Source organism: Lissotriton helveticus, chromosome 3_1 (genome assembly GCF_964261635.1).
Source record: "Lissotriton helveticus chromosome 3_1, aLisHel1.1, whole genome shotgun sequence".
NCBI classification, from domain to species: domain Eukaryota; kingdom Metazoa; phylum Chordata; class Amphibia; order Caudata; family Salamandridae; genus Lissotriton; species Lissotriton helveticus.
This window is the reverse complement of record NC_136061.1, coordinates 289,889,212-289,905,384: the sequence shown is the minus strand read 5'-3', so window position 1 is coordinate 289,905,384 and position 16,173 is coordinate 289,889,212. Positions and strand designations below refer to the sequence as shown.

The 16,173-nt window shown below is 47.5% G+C and overlaps 1 protein-coding gene across 1 annotated transcript in view; it reads left to right on the top strand.

Moving 5' to 3' along the window:
- Positions 1 to 16,173, top strand: part of MED13 (mediator complex subunit 13) — a 1,439,203-nt gene that overhangs the window by 423,283 nt on the left and 999,747 nt on the right. The window lies entirely within an intron of this gene.

Genomic DNA, 16,173 nt, shown 5'->3' with positions numbered 1-16,173 from the left:
ACGCCTTTTCTTGAGGTGCTTGGGTTGAAAATGCAACTTCAATAAACGTAGCCATTGAAAAGCCATGCTAACTTCCCACCCAGGATGGAAACCCAGCAGAAAACACAGGTATTTTTTAGCCTTATATCCTTCATAGTTTCACAGGCTTTAATTTTTTGTAAGGGTTCGAAACCCTTACAATTTTTAACATTTCAATTCTGGGTACTTTTCTGCTGTGACTGAGGTTTTAAGAAAAAAAAAATCCTAACTGGCTTTTTTTTAAATGCATGTATATCTTCGGTCTCATTGTGCTCCCATGAAAACATTTCTTGGCACAATCAGGGATATGTATTGTTGCAAATCCTGCATAAATATCTTATTGCAATTGAAGATATAATGAAAAATGTGAAGATACTTTGAGTTCTCCAGTATTGGGGTATCTGTCATAGATTCACATGCCTTAATCATTCCCCGTTGTCGGAGTGGGAGTCCCACGGTACATAAAAAAGCAATAATTATGCACATTATAACCATAACATAGATAACATAGAACCAGGAAGTAAATAAGTCAGAAGCTAAAAAAGAAAAAAACTTCCACATTTTGACTTGTCAAAGTCATTATATACAGTCCGAACTGCAGCCAATCAGGCGACAGCACCCTCCAGAATGTTCTCCTCAGTGGCTCAGGCTCTCAGATTTTCTACCGCATGTCGTGTGAAGGGAGTGTCCCTGAGCTCTACTCAGTACTTTTCAATTTCCTTCAGGAATTCTTCATTTCATGATGTCTTCATCTAAGAAATCTCTTTTGACCTTGTGAGTCTTGTGGGAAGCTCCGGCTGTTTTCTGAGGCCCCTTACAAGAAGTGCATTTATTGCTTGTATCCTGATCACCAGATTAGAGACTGCAAGATCTGTAGAACCTTCCCTCAAAAAACCCTCAGAGACAGAGAAGGACGTCTACTTCTGTGGCTATAGAAGATTAAAGATCAAGACAACCCTTTATCTGATGTGGGGAGTGTTGCCTCTGGCATAACTATGTCCTCTAGGAAGAGGATTGCTGAGGAGGACTTCTCTTCTCCTGGGGCTAAGGTGTTGAAAAAACACACCTCTAAGGGTACTGAATTGCCCTCCACCTCAAAAAAGGCTCCTACACCTTCTTAAGGCTAAGCCTCTGCCTACTACGCCCCGAGAAAAACTGCGAAGTCTCTGACTTCAAAACGAGTTTCTGAGAAGGATTTACCTCAGAAAAGTTCCTTCGACGACGACATCGTTGTCGACGAAGCCTACCGTCAACGCTACGACGACTACGACCTTCTTGTCGTCGAGACCTCAGATGATCATGTCTGCATCATCACCGTCGATGCTGGTATCCGTCTCCGTCAAGCCAATCTCGTCGACTAAGAAATTGAAATCTACTACCGACGCTCCTTCGACAGCGAATATTAGAAGGCGGCCTCGTCATCGAAGGCGGCCTCGTCATCGAAGGCGGCCTCGTCGTCGACTACCTCCTTGACACCAGCCTCGTTGACGGCTCCCTCGTCGACGCTACAATTATCATCTTGCACAGCGTTGCAGGTTTGGTCAGCGTCTACAGCCACGGCACCTTCTACACAGTCTACGACGTCTGCGCACTTTCCTCCATTGACAACAGCATCTTCCTTGCTGCATAGATGTGGATCTTCATTGGAGGCCCTCTCTTCACTTCATATTTCCCCAGCTAAGGTACCTCTGGAGTTACCTGAACAGCTGCTGGATTATGGAGAGGATGATGAGGAATCCGAAGAGGATGACTGATTTCAAACTGCCAGGAGCCCTTCAGAATTAATTATTAAATATCACAAGGAGGATCAGGATGATAATCCTTCCCCAGAGACTGTTGGTCCAGCACCAGATGCAATCCCTACGGCACAAATGCCTTTGGCTCCGTTAAATAATTTACAGTTCATGTTGGATGATTATCGCAGTTTCCCTCCATCTGAATCGGCTTTGTCTGTTCCACCAACACCTTTTCCTCAAACTTCCTCTTCTGCATTGAGGTCACCCAGACCACCTTCTCCGGTGCATTCTCATCATTCTCATGATGCTCACACCTCGGACGACGATAGGGAGGAAGCAGAATTGGACGACAGATCGCTCATTACGGAGTGGGACGATTACCAGATACAAACTCAGTCTCCTTCAACTCCGGCTCCCATCAATTCTCCATTTTTACATCGGTGGTTTTCATCTTCTTATGGAAAGGGCAACACAAAAGTTGCTCCTACCTATGGAAATAAAGAAGGATGGCTGTTTCTTATGCGACTTCAAAGATCAGCCGAGGAAACAGATATGGACTATTCCAATCATTGACTTCATTTTGCAAGAGGGATTGAAGGTCATGAAAGCTCCTGCCTCTGTTCCTGCGGTCCTGCCCGGCCTCATCAAAAAATGAGGCACCAGACAATTTGCCTGCATGCCTCATAGGTCAACCAAAAGCTGACTCTGGTATTGCCCAAGCAGCGCAACAACGAGCAAAAAACCTATCCTCTCCGGTTACAGCTCTTCCGAATCGAGATGGCAGAAGATTGGACCCTATTGGAAGAAAGGTTTCCACCATGGCGGCGACGACGGTCCGTGCTGCTAATTCTCTGGCCATTTTAGGCTGATACGACAGACCGATATGGTTGGACATTTCTCCCTTCATCAATATGTTGCCTGAGCCATCTAAATCGGAAGCTCTAAAGATCCTGCAAGAAGAACGTATCTCTGCTGAAATCATAGATTTGGCCGTGGATGTTGCATCTACAGGTTTTAGACCACTAGCAGGTGCTGCGGTACTACGGCGGCAAGGCTGACTGAAATATACATCTTTTCGCCAGGAGGTTCTGTCAAAAATAATTGATATGCCGTTTGATGGCGAATCACTTTTTGGCCAGCATGTGGATGAGGCCCTTAAGGCCATCAAGAAGGATACAGACAGCAAGATCTCTCGGTACTCTCCAGTTTCAGAAGCCACCCTTTCGTGGCACTAAGGGCCGTGGATCCTTTTCAGGTCGTGGAGGTTCTAACCATCAAGGGTCATACCAATCTTATCAAAGTAACCAACGTTACTCGTCTCAACGCCAACAGTCCTACAGACGACCACATACCTCCTTTTTACAGAATAAGATAAAGCCCTCCTACCGCTGAAAGGATACGTCTAAAAACAGTGATAACTGCCACCTGTTCTACCTCCTACCTACTAAAATTTGTCTGCTATAACATGAGGCAAATGGGTACTGGACATTGTGGTCAGAGGCCATGTTCTAGAGTTCATAAAGATTCCTCCAAACTGTCCTCCTAAAGGCCCACCTCCAGCTCATCTCAAGTAGCTTTTTTCCCAGAAAAATCTGATGCTATGAAATAGTGATCGAAATGGTCCCTCAATTACAAAAAAGATCTGGATTCTTTTCAAGATCTTTCCTGATGAAGAAAAAATCGGGAGAATGGCGCCCCATTCTAGATCTTCGCTCCCTCAATAAATACTTTAAAAAGTTATCCTTCCGGATGTTGACGCTTAAAGAAATCCTCCAACTCCTCTCTGCGGGGGATCACATTGCCACCGTCTACCTCCAAGACTCATATTTACATGTACCAATTCTACCCAGACAGAAAATTCTTGCGGTTCAGAGTGGCTGGCGGGGACTTGCAGTTAAAAGTCCTTCCTATCGTACTACGTTCAGCACCCTGTGTGTTTACCAAGGTTCTAGCACAAGTGGCCGCACACCTTCGTCTGGAGGGGATCCAAATTTTTCCGTATCTAGACGACTGCCTTATAAAGGCGAATTCTTTCACTATTGCGAAAGCCCACATTCAGAGATGTTTGTCCCTCTTCCAATCTCTGAGCCTCTCCATCAATTTCAACAAGTCTCATCTCGTCCCATCGCAAAGAAAGACGTTCGTGGGAGCCACGTTAGACACTCAACTGGCACAGGCATTTGTCTCAAATGAAAGGCAACAAAGGATTTGCAGCTTTGCCCACCTATTGCGATCAAAAAGGTGCGTTTCAGTCCGGTAGTTCAAATAATTTCTGAGGATGCTTTCTTCCTGCATTCCTTTAGTCCCCAACTGCCGTCTCAGAATGAGACCCCTGCAAGAGGAGCTCAACAACCAATGGTTACAGGTTTCGGGGTCCTTTGATCTCATTCATATCACTCCCCGGATGTGAGAAGATTTACACTGGTGGACTTGCAAAAGGAATGTGGCAGCAGGCTGTGCATTCCTAGTAGATGCTCCAAGTTTAGTCATCACCACGGACGCATCCCTCGAGGGGTGGGGAACACACCTTCAAGGGCTGACGGTCAGCGGCAAGTGGAACCTCCAGCAGCGGACGTGGCATATCAACCTCCTAGAATTGCTGGCCATCTTCCTGGCCCTAAAATCTTTTCGCACCATCCTTCTGGGGCCATCCGTATTAATCCGGACAGACAACGCAAAACGTATGCACTAATATGATACAAAATTAATTTTTCGGATTTCATCCCGCGCCAAACACTTTGAATATCTGCCATGGAGCTGATCTGTTAGCTGGAAATAGAGCATGCCTTATTTTTAAACTGCATTGCTTCGCCATGTGATCTAACTGTGTGCCCCTGGGCAAATCTTCTCCATTCTCCCTTCATTTCTCGTTGCTGCAGAACATTCGAGTGTCTTGAATCTGGCATATTCTGGAATAAAGCATAGCATAAAGGTCTGTGCAGAGTGAAGACCACCGGACCGAGCAATGCTAATAATTAAAACATGTATTGTGTGTCTGCCGCTCCTGTACAACATTTTACAGTGCAAACACAAACACGAAACCATGCGTGTACAGTTCCTTCGATAGTTCGCTCCCAACTACAGGTTCATGTGTGTCCTGAGATTCAAACAAAGGTTGTTTGGCATCTTCGCTGGCAGAAACTATTCCCTCTCCAGCCCGCACATTGTGACAGCAAAGGCTGGGTGTCTAAGTAGCAACATTGCACCGCTTTATTTGTATCCGTCTTCTCGGTGACGCGCACTATAATAATGCACATACGATTAAAGTGACAGCAGTAAATTATTTTTATTATGTCATAAAATAAAAGCAATTACGACTCAAACTGCACGCACTGTATTGTCCTTGCACGGAAGTGAGGGGAAGTTTGTTTCACTGGGACTCAAATCTTTGACCTCCTAGTGTCACACAGGTAACTCAGATGTAATGCACCTGTTACAGTTATCTGGCCATGTAATCTGCCTATTGAAGGTTACAGGGTTTACTTGAATTTGAACCTCTATTTTGAAGGTTAAACAAAGACCCATATGACAGGTGCCCAAACCCAGTGAGCTATTTTATTAGCATTGGAACCTGGCACCTGTAATTTGCACCCTATGCCCTGCAGCAGATTTATTAAAACGCCAAGCTAACTTACTGGAACAAGATTGTGTGACTGTCGGTTTGTTTGTATGTCTCGTATGTTAATCCACTCTACGATGTTACTGGGACTGGAGCCTTGACCTACCGATTATACACAGATCTCAACCCACTGAGCTAGCAACATGTCATGTCCAATGTGTGACCCGAGCCAGGTTCTTCACCCAGTCCAATGGTGTGACTCGGACTGGTGCTACTTTAAGGTGACGTGGCGCAGGGGGGAGGACAGTGGTAGGTGAGAACGTCCTTTTATCTCTCACACTTTTAATCACGCGGCGCGTGGTGAGAGGAGGCATTGCTTGTTTTATGTACCGTGGGACTCCCACTTCGACGGGGAATGATTCAGGCACGTGAATCTATGAAAGATACCAATACTGGAGAACCACAGATTACAGGTAAGTAACTTTTGTTCTTATTCCCCAAAATTTTTTGCTCAATTGTTTATTTTTTATTTTTGACATGGTAAACAAATGCCAAAACTCAAACAAAGGCTATGTCGCAGTAAAGGTCTGGAGTCTGGCAATACCAAATGTGTGGTCTTTCATACAGATTGTAGTCGGCGCAATTAATTATGTAATATTAGCCCCTTCGCCGCGGGGCTAATTCCCCCCGCTGTGGGGGGGGGGCTGAGCTCGTCATGAGCATGCCCGTTTAAGAATGCTCAGCACAGCAGGGGGATTATCCCCGCGTGGGAGCGCCGTGGCGGTCGCACAGCACCACTGTGCCTCATGAGGAGCTGAGCTAGTCATGAGCACCGAAGGTGTTAGTGCAGGATTAAATCTGTTGGTTAAAAAAAACGAAACACATTCTTTTGTAATCCTTGCTCTTAGGACCATAAATATGGTTTGTTTAGTGGGCTGGTACATGCAATCTCTGTGGGGTATGGTTTGAAATATTGCTGGTGGTGCAGAGGCCTAAGACATTCTGTAGCTCAAGCAACTCATGATGGTCCTGGTGCAGCAAAACATGTAATCCTTGTGGGAGCTGGGATTCTACCAAATGCCTTCGCATGACTGTTGTCAACAATGCCATGCTTAGAGGGCATCCATGGATGAGGTTGACCGGATTTTCTGAAGATATGATGCTGTGCCAGACTCTTTGGTAGGGGGAAGCAGATTCTCTATACTCTTTGGTGCCAGTTAAAACATTTCCCCCATCAATTAAGCAAATCAGAGATTGGTGATTGGAGAATGCGGTGACTAGACTATAGGCACCATCAACCTTTCCAACCAATGGTTCAGCAGACAGTGCACTTTTTGGGGTGTGAGACTCCCCTCAGGGCAGCAAGGTCTGTAATCTTCCAATTCCCATGCCCTAGCTGTAGTGGCTGCCAAACCTCTTAAACTTGCAAGGTCTGTAATCTTCCAATTCCCATGCCCTAGCTGTAGTGGCTGCCAAACCTCTTAAACTTGCACTTAGCAGCTCATGCCATGCCCGTGGAAGAGGTAGCATTCTACATTCCCTCCACAGTTGGAGATCCATTGCACCAGACAAATTGTTCGAGATCATTTAAAGGGGCAACGCCCTTTCCTTCATTTCCTCTACATTATATCTTCCTCCCACACCAAAATGAACTTCGGAGGAGTACTTGACCATCCTAATGCAGAAGGTAAATCTTAAACGCTCCAAGGATGTCATTGAGCGAGCACTGGCCCTGCTGCTTTCTCATCACCTAAAAAGGATGGGCCTCAGGCCTATACTTGACCCACTGCCTGTTAAATTCCTTTTTAGAAAACACAAATTCTAATGCTTGCTCAGATACTATCTGCCATGGACCCATGAATCTGGATGGTACAGGAAGCGTACCAGTCCTGCAGTCCCAAAGGTTTTTTGTGGAGTTCTGTGTGGGCCAGGAACACTGTGTTCGAGGGATATGAGCTGCAGATTACACACTGTGCATAGATTGCCACCTAGTGTTGGGCCCGGATGTTTGCAGTTTGCTTTTGTTCTAGAAAGTCTTTGGAAGTCACAGGATAGGTGACTCCTCCTTTGGATCATACTGGCCATGGGCATCGACTCCATCCCCAGATTGTTTTTTTCCACCACCAGGCTCAGATGTGTTTCCAGCGCTCCGTGTTGGAACTGATTTCCTTTGGCGTGCAATCCTCACCAGCTGTTCCACTTGTGCCTCTTTCGGCTCCAAGAAGACGATCCGGGACCGAAGAGTTATGAGAACAATGGCTTATTCATCAGTTCCGATTCCAGACGACATCTTCCAAGAGGGCTTCGACGTCCCAGAACAACATCATGGCGTCGACAGCAACTCCGAGCCGAGGACTCCGAAGTAGCAAGTAGAGGACATCACTCCAGCACAGCGGGTCGTAAGTAAGACAGTCGACCCCGACCCTTCCTCGACACATTCAAAAAAGGCTTCGTTCACACCCTCGTCCTCGGGCGCACACCGGGAAACTGCTTCTACTGCCCCACCTTCGGGCTCTGCTAAGAAGCTCACTAAGCCTTCTGGCGTCTCGGGCTCGAGTCTGCCTGCCCACGGTGCCGGCGCACACCTAATGGCACCGAAAAAGACATCATTAGCCTCCGCGCCGGCCTCGAAACGGCATCGAAGCCCAGTGTTAGCCCCTCTGCACCGAAATCAAGATCGTTTCCAAGCAAAGCCGCTTCGGAGCCGAAAAAGCCACCAGAGCCAACAAAACCATCGGAGCCGAAGAAGACTCATACTTCTCCGGCTAAAGACACTGCCAAACAACAAGCTTCAAAGACAAAAGAAGCTCCCAGCTCGGCGCTGAGAAACCCCTCCGCACCAAAAGATCTGCCTCCTGCAGAGGACTTATTTCATCCAGACCCTGCACATCCAAACACTGGTCGAGTAACTCTTAGTTAAAAAAAAAGGACCACTGGATACATCTACACCGGCTCCTCATCCAAAGAAGGAGGACATTGCTACCTCTCCTCTAAGGATTCTTTCTCCTCATCCTCCCCATCCTCAATCACTGCCTCATCCCCTGCCACAGAACTCCCCTACATCTTCTATCATACCAGATGATGACAACAGGGATGATGGCTCTGATGACACAGGGGGTAGTGCAGATAGTGAGCCACTAGATCACTCTATTTCTCCGGGTTCACCTGACCCGTGGAATAATTACAATACCCCAGACGTCCCTACGTCCTTCAAGACGACATATATCCCTCTAGGGCTTCCCCACCAAAAGACACTGGGATTTAATCAGCTAGTCCACAGGGCTGCACAATACCATGGGGTTGGCCTACGTACTGACCCTGTAGTAGAAAACTTCCTAATGGATACCTTTGATAACGCACAAAGGTCCTCGTCCATTTTACCCATGCCTAAGGGAGTTATTAAGCATGCTCCAGAAGTCTTCAAAGACCCAGTTAAAGCTTGGGTCATCAACCCACGAATAGAGGAAAAATATAAAGTTGCCCCTTCAGATCCAGCATATATTAAAGGCCCAGCACCAATAGACTCTCTTGTGGTCTCTAATGCACGCAAAAGAGAAAATTCACAAACATCAGGTGAAGCTCCCCCACCGGATAATGTATTTAAGCTCCTTGACGCATCCGGTAAAAGAACTGTGTCTCGGGCAGCAAACATGTGGCGTATTGCCAATACACAAGCATTATTTGCAAGATATGACAGGGCACATTACAATGAATTAGAATCATTAATGCAGCACCTCCCCGATAGATATAAAGACAGAGCAAATGAGCTTTATCCAAGAAGGGAAAAATATTACAAACACTTCTATTCGTTGTGCACTAGATGCAGCAGACACTGCCTCCAGAGCAATTAATACCAGTGTTCTGTTACGTAGACACGCATGGCTATGCATTTCAGGGTTCAAACCTGTAGTCCAAAGTGCCATACTTAACCAGCCCTTTGATGAGCAACACTTATTCGGACCTAATGTAGACTTATCCCTTGAAAAGATGAAAAAGGATACCGATGCATCCAAATCTATGGGAGCCTTGCAGTCACAGGCTCCTAGGCGCTCATTTCGCCACTCATCTTACAGAGGCGCCACCAGGGGATACTCTTCAGATACACCCTGGACCTCTTACAGAGCTCCCACACAGTCCACCTATAGTAGGGGCTACCAAAGGGGTGGTTACAGAGGTAACAACAATAAGGGCAGAGGTAAAAACAACTCCCGCTCTGCCTCCACCCCTGCCCAATGACTTCCCTCCCCTTCCCCTGCCCCATTCCACTCCTGTCGGGGGAAGACTACAACAATACCTACCAGCCTGGGAAAACATCACATCAGACAGGTGGGTGCTTCAAATAATTCAATCAGGTTAGTGTCTCGAACTAACATCTACCCCACCCAAACATGCCACCCAAACACAATCCAATGTCACAAGAACATTTTATACTGCTCAGACAGGAGGTTATATCCTCCTGCAGAAAAATGCAATAGAAATAGTTCCACTGCATCAGCAAAACAAAGGAGAATACTCCCTGTATTTCTTAGATCCAAAGGACGGATCTCTGAGGCCTATTTTAGACCTCAGACCCTTAAACATGTCCATACAATCAGACCACTTTCATATGGTCACACTCCAGCAGGTCCTTCCACTCTTTTTACAAAATGACTACCTTATCACTCTAGATCTCAAGGATGCCTACTTCCACATTCCTATCCAAACAGCGCACAGAAAATATCTCAGATTTGTACTAGACGGTCAGCATTCGGAGTCACAACAGCACCAAGGGTGTTTACCAAATGCCTAGCAGTAGTAGCAGCACACTTAAGACCGCATATCCACGTCTTCCCATATCTAGACGACTGGCTCATAAAAGCCAGCTCATACAGCCAGTGTGTACAACACACTCATGCCACAATTCAACTGCTCCACGACTTGGGATTCACAGTAAATCACACCGTCACATCTGCAACCGTCACATGTACAACAATATCTCGGCGCTACAATAAACACCCAATTAACACTAGCCTATCCCTCTCCAGCCAGGATAACAAGTGTACAAACTCTCCTAACAAAATTCAAACTGAAACGCACTCTTCCAGCTTGAGTGTTCATGCAGCTCATAGGAATGATGGTATCTTGCATATTCATAGTACCTCACGCAAGATTACAAGTGCGTCCACTTCAAAGTGCTTAACACAACAATGGAACCTGGTTCACGGTCAATTAACAGACCTAGTGTTGGTAGACAGTCGGACTCATCGCTCTCTGCAATGGTTGAGCACCAAAAACCTTTCAAAAGACTGACTGTTTCTAGAGCCAGTTCCTCAAATAATCATGAAAGCGGACGCATCGCTCTCCGGCTGGGGAGCTCACCTACTGCATCACACCATGCAAGGCAGGTGGACACCGCAACAAAAGTTACTCCACATCAACCACTTGGAGATATTAGCTGTATTTCTAGCCCTAAAAGCATTCCAAAAGCAAGTATCAGGCAACTGTCTTAGTCCGCACAGACCATATGACAGCCATTTACTCATAAACAAACAAGGGGGGACACACGCTAAACCACTAAAGATCTACCTCTTATCCCAACAAGTTCCAGGAGTACAAAACAACATAGCAGATCTGCTAAGTCAACAGACACAGCAGATCCACGAATGGGAACTTCATCCGCAAGTTCTTCAACCGTTCTTTCAACTGTGGGGCCAACCTCAGATAGACCTCTTCGCCACCCACGAAAACGCAAAATGCTCAAACTTCGCCGCCAGATATCCACACCCGCTGTCCAAAGGCAATGCGATATGGATGAACTGGTTCGTAAAATTTGCGTATGCTTTTCCTCCTCTCCCACTATTTCCGTTACTAGTACCCAAACTACAGCAACATTCCCTAAGACTCATTCTAGTTGCTCCAACTTGGGCCAGACAAGCGTGGTACACCAGGCTGCTGCAACTCTCTATGGTACCACACCAGAAACTAAGCCTGTCTCCACGCTTATTAACGCAGAACCATGGAGAGATCAGACACCCGGACCCAGCCCAGCTCAACCTAGCGATCTGGCTCCTGAAGTCAGAGTTTGGTAACCTTAACCTCCCTCCAGAATGTATGAATGTTATTAAAGAAGCTAGACGTCTCACCTCTAGAGCATGTTATGCAGCTAAGTGGAAACGGTTTGTAATATACTGTCAAAACAACCACATCAATACTTTGGATGTGTCTATTCAACACATCATAGGATACCTATTACACCTTCAAAAGTGTAATTTAGCGTACACGTCTATCAGACTGCACCTTGCTGCCATTGCAGCATACTTACAAAATAGACAACATCTATCTCTTTTTAGAGTGCCTGCCATAAAGGCTTTTATGGAAGGACTCAAAAGAATAATCCCTCCCAGAACACTACCTTCAACAGTGTGGAATTTAAACATTGTTCTCACACGGTTAATGGGACATCCCTTTGAACCGTTACATAAATGTGAATTGCAATTCCTAACTTGGAAAGTAGCTTTCCTAGTAGCTATTACTTCTCTCAGAAGAGTTAGTGAACTACAAGCATTCACCATTCAAGAACCCTTTCTGCAAATGCACCATAATAAAGTGGTTCTCCGTACTAATTCTAAATTCCTTCCAAAAGTTATTTCACCCTTCCATCTAAATCGGTCTGTTGAGCTGCCAGTATTTTTCCCGCAGCCACAAACAGTCGCAGAAAGAGCTCTTCACACCTTAGGTGTCAAAAGAGCATTGCTTTACTAGATTGAAAGGACACAAACTTTTCATAAAACTAAACAACTTTTTGTGTCTTTTTCACCACCACATAAAGGTAACCCCATATCAAAATCTGGGATAGCTAGGTGGATTGTCAAATGCATACTGCAAATCTTCAACCGAGAAGACCTGAGAAGATCGGGAGAAGAGGACCTTTAGAGAGGAGACGACGAAGAAAGGAGAAAATCTCAATCTTCGACGTACTTTGAGGAATGCACACACAGGGGGCCCCCTGAGCGCAGGGATGTACAAGACGCCCTTTAAATTCTGCAAGAACTGCCAACACAAGTTCGCACAGAAGGACCAGCACCCAGTCTGCAACCTCTGCCTACCTATCGACCACGAGAGCAGAGACTGCAACGCCTGCTCCGTCTTCAAGCCGAAGACACTCCGAGTTCGAGAAAGACAGAGGACGGCTCATCACACGATGCAGGGCAAGGGCCAAGCCCCAACGCTTTATGAACTTGGCCTCTCCACAGACGACGAGGACAACATCGCCGAAGGCCCAGATGACTTCACGGTCGCTGAGACCGATAAGAAAACGCCTGAAAAGGTAGGAGAGTCTATGACCCCAAACTCCCACAGGGCCTCCAAAACCAGAGGCAGACTCTCATAAGTCTGAGCCCAAAGCCTCGAAAGGAGCACCGGCGTCGAACAAATCGACGACCGAAGCTGCATCCTCCGAAAAAGAGCCCAGCGGATCCTCCGAGAAGGACTCCCGGCGGCAGAAGACCAGCGAAAAGCAAAGGTCATCGAAGCAAGCACCCGAAAGAGGGCCTTCGACCTCGACTTCAACTTCGACGTCGAAAGAAAAGGAGCCAAAGAAAGCTTCGACGTCGACGGCGCCGCCGAAAAGGGCAGCCGAAACGCTCGACGATGAACAGGCCGCTGAGATGCAGAGAAAGAGAAAGAGGCTCGAGGCCGAAATGGAAAACATCCTTCAGAGAAGGAAGGATTTCGATGAAAAAATGAGAAGCTACAAGATCCCCTCGAAGCCGGCAACGACCGTCGCTGAGGTACAGGAGCCCGAGGAGTTCGACGTCGAAGAGCCGCCGAAAACCCCAGAACCTTCGGAGCACAAAGAGGAGGAAGACCTCTACTATACAGAAGGGGATTACGGGGAACAGCAGTCAAGCTACGGCTCAGGTTCCTCGACGGCCCAAGACCAGGAATGGCAGGACATCGAGGCCGAAAACCCAGAGGAGGCGGTGAAAACATACCCCTCGAGGCCTTCACCACCGGATGACATTGGGGCATACAATGAGGTGGTAAGAAAGGCGGCAGCAGCCTATGGGGTTAAGATGGAAGAGGAGAAGCCAGAAGCATACTTCCTGCTCGAGACATTGCTCCCCATACAGACAAGAAGCCAGTTCCTGACCATGCTCAAGAGTATCACAGACCAGGGGAAGGAAGCCTTCAAGGACCCGGCTACATGCAGATCAGTAACGCCGAGGACGGAGAAGAAATACAAATTCTCCTCCCAAGACCCAGCTTACATCAAGTTATCCGTCACAGCAGATTCTATAATCGCTGCAACAGCCAGGAAAAGGGCAAACGTCCCAACAACGTCTGGACCCCCACCTGACAAGGAAAGCAGGAGGATGGATCTAACTGGCAGGAAGATTGAGAGGAACGCCGCAACGCACTGGCGGATGGCGAATTCCAACGCCCTCCTGAATAGGCATCAATACTAGCACTGGGAGGAGATGGGACAGTTGCTCAAGCACCTTCCGGAACAATACTGTGAGAGGGCATCACACCATGTGGAAGAGGGGAAGAGCATCTCCAATTCGTGCCTGAAGACAGCCTTGGATGGGGCAGAAACATCCAGCAGACTGATGGCTATAGGCATCACAGAAAGAAGGCAAGCCTGGCTCAGGATTCAAGGCTGAGGTTCAGAACAACATCCTGAACACACCCTTCAACGGTGAAACACTGTTCGGAGCCCCAGTTGATGATGATGATTATTATTATTATTATTATTATGCGTTCTTATATAGCGCTCTATTACCCGTAGGCATCTCGGCGCTTGCCTTGGGAACCCGTCCTGGCTTCCCCAAGGTGAAAGCCAGGCATCCCGCCGCGGGGGGGCCCGTAGTGGAGATTAAGCAGGCTAATGCCCAGAGCTGCAGAGTGTGAACCCGTGATTAGAGTAGGCACCGAAACGAGAATTATCGAGTCCGTGGATATTTGAGCTCAAGACCCTGCCGCGTCGGGAATTGAACCCTGGTCCCGGGTCTGACCTCTGCTTCAGGGTCTGCCTCCTCTAACCAGTGAGCCACACTTCTCCACAGAAGATAAGCTCACCCAACTGAAGAAAGACAACGAGACGGCAAGGTCCATGGGGGCCCTGCAGTTCAGAGGGATGAGAAGGGGCACTCCTACACGGAGGCCGAACGGCAGAGGTGGAAATCAGCGAGGAGATTCTCACCAAAGTTTCCACCAGGGGCAACAGAGTGACAACCAGGGCCAGCAGAGGCAGGCTGGAACTACCAAAGCAGGGGCCAGTCCTTTCGGTCAAGAGGAAATGGACGAGGCCAAAGAAGGAGAGGCGGTGAACAACCCCCCTCTAAGTGACTTCAGACGAGAGAAGGTGCCCCACCACCCAAACCCTCCGGGGGAGGAGCACGGGAAAACAAAGTGGAGAGGGCTACACAAACAAGACACAAAGGAACATGTAACACCGGTAGGAGGAAGATTGAGATTTTTTCTCCAGGAGTGGAGCAAAATAACAACAGACAAGTGGATACTCAATATCATGCAGTACGGATACTGCATAGAATTAGAAAAGAGGCCACCAAACAGAAAACCAAAGAAAAGACAGCACTCGGGGGGGGGGGGGGGGGAAAGAGCTGCAACTACTGCAAGAGGAAGCCCAAGAACTGCTCCTCAAAGCGGCCAGCGAACGAGTTCCTTTCAAAGAACGGAACAAGGGAGTGTACTCAAACTACTTCCTAGTGCCAAAAGTGGACGAAAGTCTAAGACCCATCCTGGACCTACGGTTCCTGAACAAAAACGTCAAAACTCAAAAATTCAAAATGACGTCCCTACAAGAGGTCATCCCACAAATAAAAGCAGGGGACTTCCTGTCTACAATAGACCTCAAAGATGCGTACCTGCACATCCCCATGAACAGGCAGCACAAGCACATGCTAAGGTTCTCAGTAAACCAGGATCACTACCAATTCACGACCCTGGCGTTCAGCCTAAAATCCGCACCAAGGGTGTTCACCAAATGCCTCGCAGCAGTGGCCGCACATCTAAGAAGAATGGGGATACACGTGTACCCCTACCTCGACGACTGGCTGGTAAAGGCAAGCTGTTACAGGACATGCAAAGAGCATGCAGAACAGGTGACAAGAACGCTAACAAACCTGGGTTTCTCCATACACTGGGGAAAATGCTTGATGGAACCAGAGCAGGTGAAGATCTTCCTGGGAGCCCAGATCGACACCGTCCAATGCAGAGTCCTACCGAGCGAGAAGAGAACGCTCAGTCTGTTGAGGGAGAAACGTCACTACCAGAAGCGGCGAGCTCTGACAGTGAGGACTGTGAGCAAGATCTTGGGGATGATGGCATCATGCATACACCTGGTCCCCAATGTACGCCTGCAAATGAGACCACTCCAAGAGTGGCTGCAACAACAATGGTCACAAGCTACAGGAAGTTGGGAGGATCTAGTGGTTGTAACGCACAGGGTGCAGGAAGAGATAAGGTGGTGGACCAAGGAGAGAATAACAGAAGGGAAACCTCTAACACCACCGGACCCAACAGTGACCATCACCACAGACGCATCCCAGAGGGGGTGGGGCGCACACATGAACAGGCTCAGAGTGAGGGGTCTGTGGAGCCCTACAGATGCAGTTAGGCACATCAACTACCTGGAACTGAAAACTGTGTTGCTAGCCCTCAAGGCCTTTCAGAAACACCTGTACAACCAGAAGGTGCTAATACAAACAGACCACACCACAACGATGTTTTATATAAACAAACAGGGGGGAATTCAATCGTTCCCTCTGTCAAACTTGGCACAGGAGATCTGGAAATGGGCTATACCACTAAAAATAGACTTGCTAGCCATACACCTACCAGGGAAGGACAATGTAG